Genomic DNA, 21,878 nt, shown 5'->3' with positions numbered 1-21,878 from the left:
TGTTTCCTTAACAGCGAGAGAGTTACCATTACAATGTGGAAGCACCGAGAAATACACGTAAATATAAATGACATCCTCTGACTGAAGGGGTTAAAAGGTGACGTCCGTATGCTTATGTTTCCAGGTGTAACTCATTAAGCCAACCATCATAATCTCATTCAGCATCTTTGATATCGTCAGTATCATCGTTATCAGCATCAGCATCATCATCGTCGTCCTCCATACTAACATTAATTCTCACAAACTAATAAACGCAGCAGATTTAAGCATGACCGGCAGAATTCCATTTATTGTTTAATGATTAATAGTTTCATTGTTAGTACTACTTTCTATATTTCTTTAAAAACTTGAGTCATGGACGGTGTTACTTCTGCCTATTTTTCTGTACACGTAGTGACCTGAGGGGCTGGAAGCATAAAATATAAAACCCTTGATTGTGAAGGGGAAAGCAAACACTTTTTTGGGAGGGTCGTTATTTTAATACCGAACGGAAAAAAAGTAAGTTTGACCTTTCTACCTCGTTGCAGACTATGTTAGGTGAAGTGGAATACAGTCAAGTCATTATTATATCCTCACGGGAGGTTTACAGTTGATCCTCATAAAAAAGTGGCTTGCCTATGTCTTCGTGCACTAGCTCCTTTAATACGTATAAGTGATTTTTGTCTCTCTCTCTCTCTCTCTCTCTCTCTCTCTCTCTCTCTCTCTCTCTCTCTCTGTATGTAGTGTTAAATTTTGATTTTTGTAAACAATATATGCAAGTAACAAAATTATGCTGCACCTTTCTTTATAATTTCAGAATAAAATTATATTCCTGATAGTCTTCTCGTGCATAGGCTTTTTTTTTTTTGGGGGGGGGGGGTGAATGAGAACACTATGCACAAAATCAATTTCTTTCATGTTGGTAATTTTATTGTGCTTATGAACAGTTAATTTTATAAACCTACCTCAACAATGAATTAAGAATTAAAGAAAAGAAGCAAAGTTGAGTAAAAAAGAAACAGTTGGTATAGATAGACGTCACATTTTATATATACAAAATTCGAGTTAATCCTCTCCTGTGACATTGTTACTTGTAAAAATAAATATGGTGCCATTTTGTTTTACTAATAACGCAGATTTCCTCACTGAAAACAAGTGGCAGTGTTACCAGTGGCAAAGGCATTGTGGAAGTGTAGCGACTGAATATTTAATGATACTGGATGCAGGCCTACTAGAGGTCCTTTCTCAGCCGGTATATTTCTTCCCTTTTGCGTAAGTCCGGTATATTCATGAACTATTTTGTGTTGTACTAAAATAAATGCAAACAATTCATACTAATCATGTGCTTTTATAAAGAGTGCAACATTCAGTCGCAATAACTTCCATTACAAATTGGAATGTGGGCTTTCATTTATATTCGCAACATACCAACAGAAGCTGCCTGTTACCTACACAGTGATTTCTATATCCTCTTATCTCCTGACCCCCCTCTATCTCTCTCCTCCTTTCTCACTTGCTGAACGCTTTGGCTAACTTACTCTATGTCAACCAAAGCTATGCCAGGTTTATGTTAGATTTATGCTCAGTATTTTATTATGATGAAAATAAGCTGCACGATTAATTGGGTGTAGAATTATAATAGAAATATGATAAATCTGCAGCGTTCCACCTGCTATCACTTTTACTTGGTAGCAACTTTCGCACTTTTTATTCTCTCTCTCTCTCTCTCTCTCTCTCTCTCTCTCTCTCTCTCTCTCTCTCTCTCTCAGCCACCAAATGAAACAAATTAGATTTTTTGATAGATTTCTCCTTTGTTTTATACCTCTGTCTTCCCTTGCTTATTAAAGTTGTTACTGAAGTGAAGAGTGTCAAGGTGATGAGCACACCCTCCTCACACTTGCCCCAGTTTTATATTTCTTTCCAGTTTTTTTCTCCTTCCTCCATTTTCCATTTTCTTTCACCAACTTTCATTTTCCTCCTTTGCTTTCGTTTTCCTTTCACCTTTTCACTGTCATTTCTCAGTTAATATCTTTTTTTCCCAATCTTTTATTTTTTACTCCATTTTTTTTTTCTTGTTTTCTTCTTTCCTCGGGAACCCTAATGACCGTAATGTGAGTTGTGGTTAACCTCTTTTGTACGAGGACGTGTTTTTGCTTTTTACTTATCATTTTCGCTTATCCCAGACTACTATATGATGTACACACACACACACACACACACACACACACACACACACACATATATATATATATATATATATATATATATATATATATATATATATATATATAATTGGGATATGTGTTTATATAGTAATTGCACTGGTCAGCATAGGTCAAGTCCGTTAGATTTTCTAACTTCATGTCCACCAAGCCATTTTTTTTTACTGCCGTGAACAATTGGATGGCAAATTGTTCGAGTTCTGCATACACAAAATGCAACATTTCTCGACCTAACGACGCCTTTTTTCTCTTTTTAAATGTCCCGCGACCTTGGAAAGCTGAGTACCTGACGCTGACATCTTTAAGTGTAAGATGCAGTTATACTCATATTCGAAGATAGCGCTGATGTCATTTCTGCCGTCCAACAAGAAGGTGTAAACTAACCCAGGTTACATGGCTGCATGCTCTTCATGCATACCTGCAGCAGGAATGGGCATATAGAACAAAGAGGGACCTGACGACCTCACCTTACCTCACCTCAGCTAAACTTCCTAAACCATAGCATTTCTATACAGAGAATGTTAGTCTGGGCTCTCTCTTTCTAATGCTACTCCCAATTCAAAATTCTTTAATGACATAAATCTAATGTGCCAAGAACGCTTCCTTGTTACAGCAGATGTTGCTACACTTCCTTAGGTTAGTTTCGCACATGTTAACCAAGGGTTTCTATCACAGACCTGGCTTGGCAATGTTATCCTGCCACCCTGTTTATTTAATGTAATGACAGGATGTAATATCTTGTATGACGGTATATCTTCAGGCCACTCGCTTATCACAGTTGATTTAAATGTAAGTGATCTACCGGTACCAGGACAGGCAAAAGCACCTAACAGCGAAAAGATTAAGTGGAACTTTTATGACCTGGGAAAAACACAGGAAAATGGTGAAATACTAACTGTCAAGCTTAACATTATTTCCATAGATCCTGCCCGTGTATGTTGCTTCGATCACATATGTATCAGTGGCCAACACCATAATCTCATTGACAGAATAAACAAAACAATAACAAACTGTATGCTAGAAGCAGACAGGGAAGCCTTTGGTATTACTGGGAAGAGATAGCAGCAGGTATCTGGTTGGAATGAAATTGTGCAGGATGTACATACTACAGAAAGAGAGGCCTTTCTGGAGTGGCACTCACATGGCAGTCCTCGCCAAGGACCACCAGCTGAGTACATGCGTGGCACTATGGCCAGATTTAACCTTTGTCTTAGGTGGTGCAGAGCACATGAGCAGCAACTGGGAGCTCAGTCACTAGCTGCCATAATAACGCATGGTGATTCATATGATTTTGGGAAACGAGCAAAATCCTTGTGCCTTAACTCTGATACACTTCCATTACTTGTAGATCAAACAGTTGGGGAGGAAGAAACAGCATGAATGTGAGGTAGTCATTATGAGGTCATTCTAAATTATGTTAAGGATGCGGCAGGCGAAAATACTGTAAGGACAAATTGAGGAATGTGACATTACAAAGCTTCAGGAAGGTTAATTATGTTGAAGTGAGGGACATACTACGTGGTCTATCTAACAGTGAGACTCGTGGAATTGATGGGCTGCCTTTTGGAACTTATAAATATGCACCTCCCATCCTGACTGTTTGGCTAAGTATCTTTGTAACTGTATGCATCTGTCACCAATACATCCGCAGCCAGGTACTTGCTGTCATTATTGTTCCTCTGCTGAAAAATAAAGTTAATGATCCTACAAATTTTTGCCAACAATAGACCGATAGCAATTGCTGTTGTATTATCTTAGATAATTGAAATAGCTCTATTGCATAGACTGGAAGACTACTTATTTTCTGCTGACAGTCAGTTTAGTTACAAGAGAGATCATGGTACCTCGATGTGTGTCTGGACGATCAAGAATGTTATTGATTATTATACTAAACGTCAGTCTCCAGCCTACCTGAGCTTCCCGGATTCGAGTAAAGCTATCGACAGAGTGAATTACTTGAAGTTGTTAAACAAGCTGCATGAGAGGGGGGACTCCTGAACATCTCACTGACCTGTTAATATACTGGTACACAGTGCAAGAATTTACTGTGAAGTGAGGTAACTCTATGTCTTGTGACTTCAGCACATCTAATGGCATGGAGGTATATTGTCTCCTCGCTCATACAATATCTATACGGATCAGCTAAGCACCCCACTAAGTGATACGAAAATAGGATGCTACGTATATGATAAGTGCATTATATAAATTCATTAAGTTATGCTGATGATATGGTGCTTATGGCTCCCACGGCAGATATTCTACAAATTCCAAGTGATACGTGCCAGGCATATGCTAATGATCATGACATTATTTACAACACCACAGAAACGGAATGCATGATAATTCTCCCATAGAGCTCCAAAGTCAACGACATAAAACCAGCATGGCTTAATGGATGTGCTCTTACCTTTATTGCTAATTTTACCTACCATGGTCATATAACATTTGAGAGACAAGATGACTGAGACACACTAAAGCGGCTGAGGAAGCATACGGTAAATGGCAATATCATGCTAAGGAAATTCTCTTATAGTATCCAGGAGCCAACGCTAGAGTTGGTTAAGAGTTATTGCTATTCTATATACTGTAACTCTCAGTGGTCAGAGTACCGAGGGGCTACCTTGCACAAGTTAAGAGTATGCCACAATGATATACTGAAAAGAATGCTCAAGTTACCAAGATGAACGAGCTTGTCCTGGTCCTTTGTCACATACAATGTAAAGAGTCTAGACATGATCTGAAAACACTCTGTAAGTTAAGGATTGAACAGTCATCCAACTCTATTATCACAGCAGTTAGGTAAAGCAGTGCGTATGTAACTGGTACAAGGAACCAGGAATGGATGAACTTATTACACAGGTAGAAAAAATTCATATAACTGTAATATAAATGTTTTTGACATGCCACTTTTTATCTAGAAAAATAAACATCTTTTAAATACAAATATTATTACTTAATTAATAATGTTACTAACTACTACTGTATATTTTTCAAGAGCAATACTATTATGTGGTTTTTATTGATTGCCTTATCCACTACTCTTTAAAAATTCTATCTTTATAATCGCGTATAAATTTCCTTTATATCATAATCACTACTATCATAACTACAGTTTTCGTTACTATTATAATAATTTAATACTAATACTATTAATACTGTTACTACTATTTGTAATTATTGAAACCAATTATAATAATAATATGTATTATGAATAATATCAATATACAATATAGCCTTCATCTGTTATCAAATAATCTTCACAATTATAATATACATCTATCTATCTGTCTATAGCCCGACGCCCTAATCCCGCAAAGGGTGGCCGCACACAAAACACCTCCAAGTCGCTCTGTCACCCACCATTTGGCAGCCCTCCCCCCAGCTCACTCCCCCCTCCCTCATATACCTCTCAACTCCATCCCTTCACCTCATCCTCGGTCTCCCCCTCCCTCTTCCTCCATCCACTTCACCTACATAGCCTACACCCTCTTAGTCAGTCTTTCAGTCTCCATTCTCTCCGCATGTGTATACTACCTCACTGTATTTCTCCATTTCTTCTCAGTCACATCCACATCCACCCCCCAACTTTCTTACACGTCTTCATTCGTCAACCTGTCCCTCCATGTCACTCCACATGTTTCTCTCAGGTAACTCATTTCTACTGCTCTAGCTCTTGACTTGTTCCCCCTCTAGTAAGTTCCAAGCCTCGCTTCCATACGTCAGGGTAGAGATCACAATACTATCATGCAGTGACTTAACTTCCATACTCACCTCCCTATTTCTCATCACTGCTTTCAGTAAACCAACAACCTTCCTTCCCTGCTGTACCCTATCAAGCACTTCATCCCCAAAATTTCCATCCTTACTCAACACACTACCCAAGTACTTGAATGCACTCACATTCTCCATATACATGCAAAGACGGCTAAACAGCTTTCACATGCGCTGCCTTAGACGCATTCTCGGCATTACTTGAAAGGATAGGTCCGATAGGATAACGAACAACACTATCCTTGAAAGAGCAGGCATCCTCAGCATGTTCACCACCCTTAAACAGTGGCGCATGCGTTGGCTTGGACACATTGTCCGCATGGAAGATGGGCGAATATCCAAAGACCTTGTTTATGGCGAGCTTGTGCAAGGAAGGCGCCTCCGAGGAAGACCTCAACTGCGATATAAGGATGTCTGCAAAAGAGACCTGAAAGCCCTTAACATCAATACAAACACTTGGGAAGCCGTCGCTACAGACAAAGCCTCTTGGAAGCAGGCGGTGAAGAACGGAACTGCCTGCTTCGAGGCATCAGTCAGGGAGCAGTCCGAAGTAAAGCGGCAGCAGAGGAGAGCTCGCAGGCAGACAAACCAGCCTGCCTCCGTATATATCTGCCCCCATTGCGGAAAGGACTGCCATGCCAATATTGGCCTGATCAGCCACACCAAACGTTGTTCTGAACATAACTCCTAGGTGTGCAGCCCATAGTCTCCCGAGACTAAAGGTGCCAACTATACTACTACTATAAATATCTTTTTTTCTTTTTTTTTCTAGTTATTACTATGTCTGTTTTTGGACGAAATAAAGTTAATATAATTATTTATTATTATTATTGTTATTATTATTATTATTATTATTATTATTATTATTATTCTCTCTCTCTCTCTCTCTCTCTCTCTCTCTCTCTCTCTCTTTCACACACACACACACACACACCTTAGCATGCAACACCGGGCATTACGAGAGATTTTCCCCTCTATTGTCCTGCTTTTTGCCACGGCTGTTTGGAGTGCATCAGTAATGGTGGAGCCAGGGTACGCTTCGTGTGTGTGTCTGGGGGTTTTACAAGGGTCATGGCGACGGACGGTAAGAACTGGAGCATGGGCTGTGTCGGAACCATTCAAGTGAGCATTTTAAGTACTGCCATTAATTGCAAGCTTTGAGTCATTTGTTTGCCATTTTATTGGATATTCTCAGTCATTTTTTGCCATCCAAGTGGATATTTAAAGCACGTGCCGCCTCTTTTTCCGTCTAGCTGTGTAATCAGTGCGTCACAGATATTCCCTTGGTCATATACAGTAATTGAAATTGAGAGGGCCAAGGTGTAATGCAATCTCCTCATTTACGACGGCCAGTTTCAAAACACCTGTGATAGTAGGAAATGGGTAGATAGTGTTCCAGTTTATATAACGCAATCAGCAGTGAGGTAGAAAGGTCCAGCTTTTTTTTTTTTTTTTTGGAAGCACATATTAATAACGTAATAAAGTTTTGGGTTTGCCTTCCCCTTCAGTCTGTCAGGTTTAGCAAGACATCCATTATTTTTCGTATTACATACTGATCTACGCTGGAACAACCTCCTGCCTAACTTACGTTTATTATTCTGCGTCCAGCTCTGGGCGTAGGTTAGGAAGCCCGTTTATGGTGTCCAGTAAACACATTTACGACTCGCCAAAACAGGGTGATCCCCAGCAGTCCTCACACGCAACCTGCCACTTGGCCACTAACGTCTGCAGTCTCTGTTGTGAGACGCTAAGAATAGTAGGGTCAGATGTTTTGCTATAATATTAGTGAGTACTGTCATAACGTGGCGGTGAGGCCATAAGTATAAACAGTGAAAACGGTGATACCGAGTTCAAATCCGCTAAATGGCTCCTACAATAACCTGGTGGACAGAGTTCCCGACTCGCCAACCTGTTCGCCCCGCCACCAACCTCCCTCCTGCGGTATTCAACCTTCAAACGCAGAGTATTCTGGAATCTTGAAATAATCATGATTCTCTCTGTCCTTTGTATGACTGTCTATGAGGGAACAGGTAATACAGTCTTTCAGCCTTGGTTCAGCCATTTTGCTGTATCCCCTGCAATACAATGAAGTACTGTACATATTGCTCTGGCTTTTCCGTGAGACACCTTTATAGTAAATAAGTGAGAAATAATAACTAGACATTTAGTTTTATCAAGTGGATTCAAATTAAGTGAATACTTCGACTTCTTACATAGCACAATTTTTCTTTATTTCTTGCTACCTGCAGACGATTTTACCGCACTTAGGATTGTTTGATTGCAATAGTAGATCTTGGCAGCGTAACAGCAAAGGTCACCGCATCAGTAATATCAAAGCAAGGATAAAATTACACACACACACACACACACACACACACACACACACATATATATATATATATATATATATATATATATATATATATATATATATATATATATATATATATATAATCACATAGAAATGTATAGGACATATCATAAAATTATGTATAAAATTAAAGTTGACCAAAGAAGCATGACTAAATCAAAAAGCGAGGTGGCTCCCACCATCATACATGGCTCCTCTCCAAGGGCTGAGGAGAGAAGATAAGGTCCATCTTCCGCCCTAAACCTGGAGAGGTATCGATGGCGATCATCTCCATGATTGGCACAATTTAGAAGTGTCGGACAGTCAACGGGACCAGACAGTCCTCACAGTAAAAATGGGGTCAGCCCTCCATGAGATGGCAATGTATCAAGCGTGTATGACCGATCCGTTGACGGATCAAGGCAGCTTCCCAGTAGCGGGACATGGGTGTATAGGTCCATCAGCTAACTACAGCCCTCACATCGTGGGGCTTGTTGGGGGTTAGAAAGTGTATCCCAAGCTGCCAAAAGGTGCAGACAGCAGCCTCTATCTCCGTAGGGAAGAGGTTTGATAGGGGCATCAAGGGTAGCTGCTGCCCTTGCTGCCTCATCTGCACATTCATTCTCTTGTCGTTCGACATGGGCTGCCACCCAGCAAAACAAAATTCTCTGGTCATGATGGCCTAGGATGAGGAACTTTGTAAAAATTCCCCTTACCAAGGGATGGGGAGAGTTAAAATGACCAAGGGCAAACAAGGCTGCTCTGGAATAGCTAAAAGTAATAAAAGTAAAGGTTTCATGGGTAAGGATTAGTCGGCGAGCTATCGAAATTGCTGACAGCTCAGCAGTATAAGCTGAAGCTGTGGAGGGTAAGCTGCCATTCTTGCAAAAACCAGTGATGATGACAGCAAATCGGACGCCAGCATCAGATATCGGGCCATCGAGATAGACCCAGTGTGAAGGACTAAAAACTGGGCGTGGATCACACGTCTACTGCCACGTGTAGTTGTGAAGACGTCAGTGGAAACAACAAAAACGTTCCCTCAAAGCCGAGCAAAATTGTTTGGAGGGTGCAGGAATAAAATGCAAATGACGTACAGGAACTGAGAGGATTTAGTCAGTTCCTGCCGTTCATCACTCCACTGCATTATCACCACCTCGTTATTCTTGCTGCCTTTTTACTTAGGAGGAACTGTCGTAATGAAAGTATTAGAAACTATCCTTTCACCTCTTGACTACGATGACGACCTCCAGACAGTTATTTACAGCTTGGGAGGGCATCTCGTAGCGAAAGGGATGATGTATATTTTTCTCATTTATTTTGAAGTATCACTTTTCTGAGTCTGGGGGAGTGTGTAAGAAACGGAATCTAAAGGTGAATGTGGGGAAGAGTAAAGTGATGTTCTTTGAAAGAAGTGAAGTCAGTGAATGTACAGTGAGGTTGGATGGTGAGGAAATGGAGAATGTGAGTACGTTTAAGTACTTGGGTACTGTGATGAGTAAGGATGGAAGTTTGGAGGGTGAAGTGCTTGAAAGGGTACTACAAGGAAGAAAGGTTGCTGGTTCTTTGAAAGCAGTGATAAGAAACAGGGAAGTGAGCATGGAAGTGAAAAAGTTACCGTACTACATGACAGTATTGTAATACCGACTCTATCGTATGGAGGTGAAACTTGGACGTTGTTGGAAGGACACAAGTCTAGAGTGACAGCAGTGGAAATGAGTTGTTTAAGAGGACCCTGTGGAGTCACATGGTGAGACTGGTTGACAAATGAGGATATAAATGAGCGTTGTGGTGTGGATTTGGATGTGATAGGAAGCGTTAGGAGGAACACACTGAGGTGGTTTGGTCATGTGGAGAGGATGGAGGGTGAGAGACTGACGAGGAGAGTGTATGTGAGTGAGGTGGAGGGGGAGAGAGGGAGGGGGAGGCCGAGGATGAGATGGAGGGATGGAGAGGAGAGGTATATGGGAGAGGGGGATGTGAGATGGGAGCAGGGCAGTGAATGGCGGGAGACAGGGCGACATGGAGGCGATCTGTTTGTGGCCACCCCGTACGGGATTGAGGCGTCTGGCAATAGATAGATAGATAGACTTTTCTGCCATATTGCCCTGAGCTTTGGTCCGCACCATATATAGTTGCTACACTCTAAGCCGTTTTCTTGTTGGAGGAAGAGACATCGCAGCACATCTTCCTCTGCGATTTATTTAGCATACTACACCTCAATACTCTCTTGTACGCTATTCATATCTAAGATCAACATTATTTGTATCAGTAACATATAAGAAAGCATTAAGGTGTATTAACAAAATAAATTGCTGAGGAATATGAACTACGATACACAATCCAGTGTCATTGAAAATCCGACCCTATGTCTAATACTTGTAACATACGTATTGCCACAACCATATACACATTGCACATATACACATTCCCACAACCATATACACATTTCCACAAGCATATTCACTATCACCACCACAACCATCATCATCTCCACAACATATTCTCTTCCTCTTTCCCCACTACCACCGTCTCCTCACCACGGAACACTCCATCACACCATTCACCACATGAACACCATCACCCCAAAACTGAATTTCTCACCGTCTTCACCACCACCACCATCCCCACAGCAGCCTCTTCTCCGCCGCCATCACCACAACTACAAACACCATGCAACTCATTTCCTTTTCATTATGATGACGCCTTTCTTATTTTATTCACTCATCTGTCAGTCGCCTTCTCCAGCTTAGGAGAGACCTCGCCTAGTGAAGAGGTTAGAAATAGCCTACTACAACCCCTTCAGGGAGGTGATGCCCCTTTTTATTTTATTTTTACTACAGCCAGACGATTTATTTCTCTCAGGACAGACTCCTTGTATCCCACCTATAAGCAGAGAATCGGTTTTTTCAAACTTGACGAAGATCCCTAGACCCTTTCAACTCAGTTCATGGCAAGTGGAATTAGACTGGAAGGTCGATTTATCTAGTAACCAAGGAAACCTTTTACAACTTTACAGCTAAAGCTCCCCCAGTTTCATGCAACCAAGACTTAGCATTCAAGTTGTTGAAGTGGTTCAATTCTGGTACGTGAAATGAAAGCGATTTTAGTGAAGGGGTTCACCTTTTCTATCCAGCAGCTTAATTACTTTGTTCGGACTCCCACCATTTGTTTTTATTCAACTTAGGTCAAAACTCCAGTAGTATAGAGACTATTGAAGCCTACGTGTATCGCCTCCACTAGGTAAAGTGTCCGTAAGCTAAGTAAAATTCTTTGGAGGTAAAATAAGTCCTAAGGACAGCCTCTGAGTGAGCCGGTTAGCATTACGGCTTCTGTCACCGCTTTTGATGTCACTACTATATTCCTTTCCGTTTAACTCGGGCTAGAAATTTAATCTGTCCACCTTGAATGCTGACCTGTAATAATACATTAAAACTACAGTATGATGCTAGTCACGAAGAAGTGCTGTGGAAAGAACGTAGAGCCGTAGCATTGTCTTTCTGCCACTGAGCTGCGTGAAATAAGCTACAGAAGGGCGAAAAACTGGACAGAATGAAGGTACATGAACTACAGTTTAATCTAGCGTGAAAGCACACCATTGTTTAACCTTGGCTTATGCTTACGACGACATTTATGGCAGTTTCTCTACAATTACTATGCTTTATACAGATGACCGGCACTCCTTCAGCCTGAGGACTTTCTATTTCATTTTTACCGCTACCAGGCTGCTATGCTCATAGTAAGAGAGCATCCTAGTGGTGAAGGGGTTAATGAAGTTCGTATCTAACCCCTCGCATAAAATAAACTCGTGTGGTGGTAGCAAGGATGTATTTAAAATTGCGTCATCGTGGAGAGCCTTTGTGACGAAAATAAGTGAAATGGATTTTGAAGGGAATGATTGCTGACTTTGCTTTTTCTTTTTTGATTACTTTTTTTACTCCTTCGGTACAAATCGTCTTTTTATAGTTTATTCTTTGTTACCACCAGACGATTTTACTTAAGTAAGGAAGGACACACACAAACAGCAACGGGATTAACGAGGATTATATCAGACCCCTCGAGTGCAAAGAGCCTCCCCTAAGTTGAGTCAGAGCTTCTAAATTTAGCCAGCATAAAATGAACAGCACACAGTCAGAGTGAGGTGGTTGAATTAGGTCTTGTATATTTCATTTGTATACTCTCTAGACGATTTCACTTAGGATAGAATAGACATGAGCCGGAGGGGTTTTGCTTCAGGCTGCATAAACTCTTCCACTGCTGAGGCCTATCTGAAGTTTAATAAAATTGTTTGGAGATGGCAAGAAGTAAATGAAAAAGGGTGTCCTAGGAATAAATGGATAAGATTGTGTTCAGCCTGTTTTATGATTCTGGTAAATTTGTAGTGCTGGCCTACGATTGGGTATGGCTGTGAGCTTAACCCTCTCACTGCCAGGCCGTACTTTTCATTATGCTACCAACCAACGATTTTAAGTTAGGATAAATCTCGACTAGTGATGGGGCTAATGATGGCTATATGTAACACCTCTAATTCTAAAAATCTTTCTCCAGCTGAATAGAATCGTCTGGAGAAGGCAAGAATGATTTAAAAACCGACTGTACTTTGGCTGAAAGGGTTAAAAGGCTCCTCCAGTACCTCTTCACCCTCCACTCATTCTATGTAGTGCTTCTCTCAGGTGACTACCCTTTCCTCTCTTCCTTCTTTCTTTCCTTTCGTCCTCTTCGCTCTTTCTTTCCTTCATTCTTTCCTCTTCCTTATGCCTACGGGTGACTCTACACTCCTTCTGTATTTTTTCCTTCATTCTTTCATCTTCCTTCTGCCTATGGGTGACGACACTGAGCGATAAGCCAAATAGTTTCCTGTACACCAGGAAACCATTTACTGCGCTGTATGGCAACCATATAACCAAACTATGGCGCCTGATGGTTTTGTGGGTAATTAAGGCGCTCCAATCGGATTGAGCTTGTGCAGGATTATATCCAAGGCGTGGTTAGGGTTTATTGCTCACGTAATGCCATTCAGGGATGAGTGAGGCTGGTCACTCACATCTTAAATTCAGGACCAACTTGCCTAGCCCCGGGCACCTACTCTCCTCATGGGGCAACACAGGATTAGATGCTGATGATGATGATGATGCATATTATTCTCTTGTGCGTTATTTACATTTTTTATGTATAGGCATAGTTTATTTTCATAATATACATCAGCCTAAAGTCAGCTTGTATTTCATTTACATCGTTTTATAATGACATCATTTGCATATGTACTTTACAAGAGGATATTAACCTATTTAGTCATCCTTGTCAATTTTACTCTTACCACCACCAGACCATTTTACTCAGCATAGGAGAGACGTCTGAGAGTGGGTTATATAAAAGCTGCTTGAACGTCTTTGCTGCGGTAAGTCTTTTCTTAGTTGAATAAATATCAGGAAGTAACTAGAATTAAATGAACTAGGCCTCACCATACTGAAAACAACTGACGTGACATACACAGAATTAACTTGTTAGGAAGAGTACTAGGGAGCCTAATACATCCACGAGAATGAGGCTAATAGCGCCATGCTTGAGGCCATCACCTTATTCCTCTTAGCACGATGACACCATTTTGTACAAGTATACTATTATTGCTACCAACAGACAACGAAATCAAGAGAAGAACAGCACTGAGACGCAGGGCATTTTGTAAACACAACAACATCATGAAAGATATGAAGTTGTCTGTATGTCACAAAAGACGGGTATGTTTTAAGTGTATCCTTCCTGTTCTACCTCATGGATCACACACCTTGCCGGTTTCACGAAGGATATACCAGAACCTTGCTATCTTAGCATTTGTCAAAGGTATTTACTAAACCCTTGTCAGACCCTGTTTTCACAAAGCCTCTGCTAGGGCTTTGGCAAATCCTCTGGTAACAGACGTTTGTTTTCTATTAAAAAGAAAGGCGCGCTCAGAACACTTTTAGCTTTTAGCCAGTCATCGAAAGTATAAGTAAAGATCATGTTCAGTGCTGTAAAAAGATTCACATTGATAGCATTGAATTTAGGGTGCATAAACAGGCTCCTCATCGTTTACACATCTTTTCAGGAGATAAGTAGCAAATCGGTTAATAATAATTATACTGACGTAACTGTGTGTCATTTTCATGTAAGGACACTACCTGTAGCAATAATTGTGGTATGAAAATATACTGCGTCTCCTACATAGGTTTATGAAGATGACAGTGGAAGCACATGCAGTAACATGCCACCAATACTTGTTGTATGGAGACGACACAACGTGGCATGCCTTGTGTCAGTCACGTAACGTCAGTCATTGGGGGCTATATGTAAACACAGGATGGAATCGATGTAAAGGAAGTTGAGGTTCATGGTCAGTTGCCTAGTTATAGACAGGCTAGTGTATAATGCCGGTCTGTGCACGTCTTCAAGAAAATACCAGACTCAGACGTAACCTAATCGCCAGACTCTTCCAGGGGCCAACCTAGAAGCACCTTTGACACCGAGTAACGAATTGGATGACCTAGTGAGGGATCGAGTTGAATTGGCCTTTTGCATTCCCCCTAGAGACTTTAGCACAGCCACTGGAGCCTGCATACACTGCCCTAGATGATCCCCAGAAACTATAGTCATATTCACAAAGATTCTAAAGAACTGTGTAAATACTATGATTCTTTATATACCTAGTCTAAGAAAATATATACGTTGCAATTTTAGACCTAGTTTTAATTCGGGATCCATATTTATAGATTCTTAGATTATATTTATAAAAATTATCATATTTGACTTATTCTCAAAGTCGCAATTTGAGATTTTTTATAAAGAAAAAAAATTTTAAAGTATGTTTTCAAATTCATAAAGTGTCAGTTTTTAAAGGCCCTGTTTTGGCCCTCTTTGGTCCAAGATCCCCGAGAGACAGGCAACAAACAATGCGGCTGCTTTAGAGGTACTTTCAGAGTTTTGCACATATGTTCAGGTAATACAGAACATAACCTAAGCACAAACACAATACTTACTTGTCGTAAGGGTTATTGTTAGGTACGTTTTAGTAGTTGATTTAAAGTGATAGAGTTATGCCACAATAGTATATAAAAGTGCGAATGCAAAAACTGTCTTCCAGATTTAAGACTACAAAATATTTGTATGCACTTCAGAAGCTGCGATTTATCAGTAAAAAATGAACCTACAGCACTTACTTTGACCATCATTTGTGATTTACGTGATTTACGGTATCATAAAATATTAAATGAACGATAATATAGTCAGTTTGTCTGTCATAAAAGGATAGTAAAATTTTAAAGGGTCTGGTTTTTATATGGTAAACTATCCATGGAATCAAACCAAGAATGAATAGAAAATATATGTATAATATTGAAATTAGTTAATGTGAATCTAATATATGTTTAGAAAGTAATATATCTTAATGACCGCTTCATGTGTTAGGGATTCATCATTTGTTTCTTACTGTCATAAAGAGTCCATCTGATTAGTCACCTGTCACTGACCGTTCGAACCGGGAACATCATATGCTGGATCAGTTGGTTTAATACCAGTACAGTTGGTCTGGCAGTGTGATTTCAGCCTGAATAGGTGACGATGGAAAGGGCAATCAGAATCGCTTTAGGGTTGAGTAGCTGTGTTATCCAGTCCAAGCTGATTGAGTTGCTAGAGGATTCATCTTATCTTGGGATGTGAGGGGTGTTAGCCTAGCCATACGAAGAGGTTTTGCCAGAGGTAGACGTTTCCTGAATATAATGAAATGGAAAGCTGTGATAAGAAGACCTGCCACAGCTTTCATCTTACCAGAGGTCTGTATCTCCTTTCTTAATCTGGACTCTGCAGTCAAACAAGCTACTTGGAACGTAAAGTTAGGAGTGATCACAGAAGAATGAAGACGAATATGTTAGGTGTTACACAGAAAGAGAAAAAGAGAGCTTCCTTAATAAGGTAACAAGCGAGTGTAGAGTGTAGAACATCTCCATCAAAAAGCGTAAATGGATACAGGCAGGCCACTTCCTTCGAAGAACAGTCAATAACTGGACAACCAGGGAAACTTGTAGCAATTCAGAGATTGATTAAAGAAGCATCAGACCGAGAACAAGATGGAGAGATGAAATCGTAAGTTTTGCTGGAACTGAGTGGAGTAAGCTAACAGTCAATAGGCGAGTGTGGAGAAAATTGGGTGAGGTCTTTGTCCTTCAGTGGACTATCTCAGGGTGTTGATGATGATGATGATGATGACTTAGGTAAATGTAGGTCTGTCGTAGTAAACAGGTTGGTGCCTCAAAATGTAATGTAGCCCATTCCCCCTGGACGCAGGCAGCCTAGGTAGTTGCAGTGCGATGATTGTGGTAGATAATGTGAAAATTGGAAACCCATTGATTTCTCCCATCTTAGTAAAATCGTCTGGTGTTAGCCTTCATAAAATACCCCAGAGCGTCCACAGCAGGGAAAGTGTCAAGGCACTAAGATATCATAACACGCTAGTTAGAGACATTATTATGCTGTTAATATGTAATATAGAGGTTTGAGGGAAGTCGTGCCTAAATTCGAGAGAGCTGGAGGAAACAGCAGTGGAGATTCTAGCTAGGGAATGTCGCACACAGCACTTCATGACGTCATGGAAAACTCACACCACACACCTGATGGAAGAACACCACACACATACACGTGCCCACACACATGACCCAACCAGTCATATACAGGGGAAATTGGAGAGACTGGTCAGAAGGGGTTGGGATGCGATAGGAAACAGCAGAGGCGCGGTGGAAAAGGCAGGAGTAGATGGCACGGCGGTAGCTAGCATAAACCACCCACACCTTAGTATTGCTTGTCAAGATAATTCCCTCTTGAGAATAAAACTGCAATCAAACCTCAGACTCATCTTTATCTTTCTCCTGCCATCCACGACAAGACCAACTTGAAAATTCTCTCCTCTTACAACCCAATCATCTAACATTTTTGGAAACGCCTCGGCTACGGCTACGAGATTTTTGGTGGCAGCGATACTACGAACTACTGCAACTACAATCATTTAATGCCTCACGATTTTATTAACAATCAACATTCTGCAGTTCTATGATTCACGATAAACTACAAGCATCTAAGCTTTTAGCTCAACATTCGACACAAGATATTACAATTCTACAACTGAGTCTACATTAAGAAGACAGAAAACAAGAACCGCTACAAGTTCCAGCCATACGACGTCTTAAGACTTTATATGCACCAGCTGACTACCCTGAACCTATCTATTCTATTGCCAGACATCTCAATCCCGTTTGGGGTGGCCACAAACAAATCGCCTCCAAGTCGCCCTGTCCCCCGCCATTTCACTGCCCTGCTCCCAACTCACACACCCCTCTCTCATATACCTCTCCACCCCATCCCTCCATCTCATCCTCGGCCTCCCCCTCCCTCTTCCCCCCTCCACCTCACTCACATACACTCTCTTCGTCAGTCTTTCACCCTCCATCCTCTCCACATGGCCAAACCACCTCAGTGTGTTCCTCATAACGCTTCCTATCACATCCACATCCACACCACAACGCTCCTTTATATCCTCATTCGTCAGCCTGTCTCCCCACGTGACTCCACAGGCTCCTCTTAAATAACTCATTTCCACTGCTCTCACTCTTGACTTGTGTCCTTCCAACAATGTCCAAGCTTCACTTCCGTACGTTAGAGTTGGTATCACAATACTGTCATATAGTAACTTTTTCACTTCCATGCTCACTTCCCTGTTTCTTATCACTGCTTTCAAAGAACCAGCAACCTTTCTTCCCTGCTGTACCCTTTCAAGCACTTCACCCTCCAAACCTCCATCCTTACTCATCACACTACCCAAGTACTTAAACGTACTCACATTTTCCAATTCCTCACCATCCAACCTCGCTGTACATTCACTAACTTCACCTCTCTCAAAGACCATCACTTTACTCTTCCCTACATTCACCTTTAGATTCCGTTTCTTACACACTCTCCCATACTCATCCACCAAGCCTTCCAACCCCCCTTCGTCTTCACTCAACAACACAGTATCATCTGCAAACAACAGTACAGGGTGTTTCCAAACACTATCCTCTCTCACCAGGGCCACTCCAACATCCACTACCCTACCTTGTACCTCTTTTATTACCCTATCCATGTACAGATTGAACAACCATGGAGTCATGACACATCCCTGTTTCAAACCAACTTTCAAAGAGAAAAATTCACTTAGTTCACCATCCACACGCACTGCAGCCTTCGCACCATCGTACATACTCTTCACAGCATTCAACAACTTCCCATCTACTCCATATATTCATAACACTTTCCACAATCCTTGTCTATCCACCCTGTCATACGCTTTCTCCAAATCCATGAAAGCCGCATACAACTTCTTTCCCTTCTCTAGAAACTTTTCCACTAAAGATCTAAGAATGAATATCTGATCTACACAACCTCTTCCCTTCCTAAAGCCTCCCTGTTCTTCTCCAACTAATTTCTCTGTTCTTTCTCTAACTCTGTCTATAAGTATCCTACCATACACTTTTCCTATTATACTAAGAAGACAAATGCCCCTATGATTACCACACACTTCTTTTTCCCCTTTTCCTTTGTACAAGGGAATAATTATACCTGACTTCCAATCCTCCGGGACTCTACCTTCCTCCCAGGCCAATCAGCACATCTTCCACATCCATTCTACTACTATCTCTCCCCCATGCTTCAGCATTTCACCACACACTCCATCAATTCCTGGGCCTTTCCCCGATTTAACTTTCTTCATTGCTTCCACAACTTCTATCCTACTGATTTCTTCCTGTCTTCTCACCTCCCTCCTTCTGCCAGCCATTCCCCAGCCACTTATACTCGCATTACTTCCATCCTCTACGTTCAACAATTCCTTAAAGTGTTCTCTCCATCTGCTCACTTTTTCTCCCTTCTCCACTAGTAATATACCATTTTTATCTTTCACTCCCCCGCTAACTTCACTTCCACCCTGTCTTACTCTTTTCACTTCTCTTCAGAACATTTTCTTACAGTCCCTCCACTTTACACTCAAATTCCTTCCAAATTCCTCATCCACTCTCTTCTTACTCTCTTACTAATCTTTTCACCTCTCTCTTTCTTTCCACATATAACTCTCTCTTCCGCCTCTCAACTTCTTCCACGCCCCTATTTCTCATCCATTCATTGTATGCTTTCTTCTTTTGTGCCACAGCCTGTTTCACCTCTTCAGTCCACCACGCTGTTCCTTGCACCCCCCTCCGTCTTCTCTTCCTTCCACACACCACATCACATGCTGCACATATTTCTTCTGTAAATATCTTACACACACCTTCCACGTCTCCCATCTGCTCCAGTTCATATTTGCCCAATCGTTCCTCCACTTCTCTCTTATACTCTGCCTTTTTCTCATCCTCTTGTAACCTTTCCACTCTCCTTGCAACTACTCCTTCCTCGCGTCTTTCCCTTCTTCTATTCCTCCATCTTACTTGCATTCTAATTCTGGCCACCACCAAGTAGTGGTCAGAAAGTCCACTCCCCCAACCTCTATACACTCTTGCATCCTTTACACATCTTCGCGTCCTTTCATCCACACACACATAATCAATCATTGCCTTCCTTTCATTCAGTTCACCACCCACCCTTCTCATCACTCGCCATGTATACCTGTGGATCATTTTATGCCTGAAGAGGGTATTGGCTATCACCAACCCCCTCCCAGCACAAATGTCCACTAACGCACTCCCATTCTCATCTATCTCAGCAGGCACACCCCACTCACCAACTATTCCATCCACCTTCACATTCCCAATTTTACCATTCATATCACCAATCAAAAACACTCTCTCATTCCTTCCAAACTTTTCCATGCACACTTCTACATTTGTCCAGAACTCTTCTCTCACTCTTCTAGCACGATCTTGCGTTGGTGCATACACACACACACACAATCGCCCACATTTGTATTCCAACTTTCAACTTTACCCACACAATCCTTGACCCAACTGATCCATACTGTCTTATGCTCCTCTTCCATCTTTTACTCACAACTATACATACTCCTTCCTTTGCCCTCTCATTCTCACCTACTCCTGCACATATACCCCATCCATACTCCCATTCTCTCACACTTTCTCCTCTCCATTTTGTTTCAGTTATTCCACATACATCCACTTTCGCACCCTCAAGTACCTGGACAATCTCTTTCACCTCATCATTCGTTCCTCTTACATTCCATTTACTCATTACCAAGTCCTTTGTCCGGTCCTGGGTCGTCATCGATTGGTCAGTCCTTGTCCGAGGCTTCTTGTTTGTTTTTTTAGTTAGTTGTTTTCGGGGAGGGGCACTAACCCTCCGCCAACCCTTTTAGTCGCCTTTTACGACAAGCAGGGATACTGGGGGAGTATTCTTGAAAACCCCCCTACCCCCAGGGGGCAAACAAAGCCGATTAACATCTTTGACAACAATCAACGAACAACTTACGAATCAAGTCTACAATCAAAAATAAGATATTGTATTAGGATTCTACAAGACTACCAGCAGGTGAGACGGTAACCAAGATCAGCTACAAGTTCGTACGATACAGCAAGAAACTACAATTAAACTCTGTACAAGTAATCACAGGCCTACAAGTTAATCATAACAAGAAGAAAATGTAATAGCACGCAAGTGAGTAACCCGAGGCATTGAGAGGGAAGTGGCGCGTACAAGCAACAAAGCAGAGAGTGAGAAGGCGCTGATTTTGTGCTGGGACTGGGAAGAGAACGCACCAGCACCTAAGCCTGCATTCACCAGCCCTGGCTACTCACCTCACGCACTATTACTCACCGCTATTCCATCACCACGACGCAGAGTCCTCGAGGGTGACGAGGCATGATGACGCCAGCGCAACAACCACCACCTACCTAGACAGCCTGCACCAGCCTGTTTATGCAGCCTGCCTGAATGTGTAACAACAATCCACTAAGGACAGCATCCTGCACCTTCTATCGAGTGAGTAGCCCACTCCTTCTGGATGCAGGGAGCCTAGGTAGTTGTAGTGCGATGATTGTGGTAGATAATGTGGAAATTGAAAACCCATTGATTTCTCTCTCCCTAGTAAAATCGTCTGGCGTTAGCCTGAATAAAATACCCTGGACTAGAGCCTCCACAGCAGCTAAACTGTCATCCCAATCAGTAACAGGACTTCTTTTGTATTTTATTACCGCTGCCCCGAACTCATTTGATTCAGCTTAGATTTTTGTTTCACTAGAGGGGTTAGCCTTCGTTGACCTCTCAGCAGAGATTTTTCCTAAACCTAACAAAACTGCTTGACAGTGGCAAGAATTAACCACAAAAGTATGTCCTCTTAGTAAAGTGGTTAATAGAAAATTTTTGAACCCTGCCTGTGACTGATGATGATGATGATGATGATGATGATGATGATGATGATGATGATGATGATGATGATGATGATGATAATGATAATGATGATGATGATGATGACTGTCAGGATAGTCTCCCATCTGAATAATATCGTCCTGTTCAGGCCCGAATAAAGCATCCAAGCGCGTCCATATCTAAGC

This window comes from Coenobita brevimanus, chromosome 110, assembly GCF_032717465.1.
Source record: "Coenobita brevimanus isolate Jiangsu-jjx chromosome 110, ASM3271746v2, whole genome shotgun sequence".
Lineage (NCBI taxonomy): Eukaryota > Metazoa > Arthropoda > Malacostraca > Decapoda > Coenobitidae > Coenobita > Coenobita brevimanus.
Note: the sequence above shows the minus strand (reverse complement) of the source record.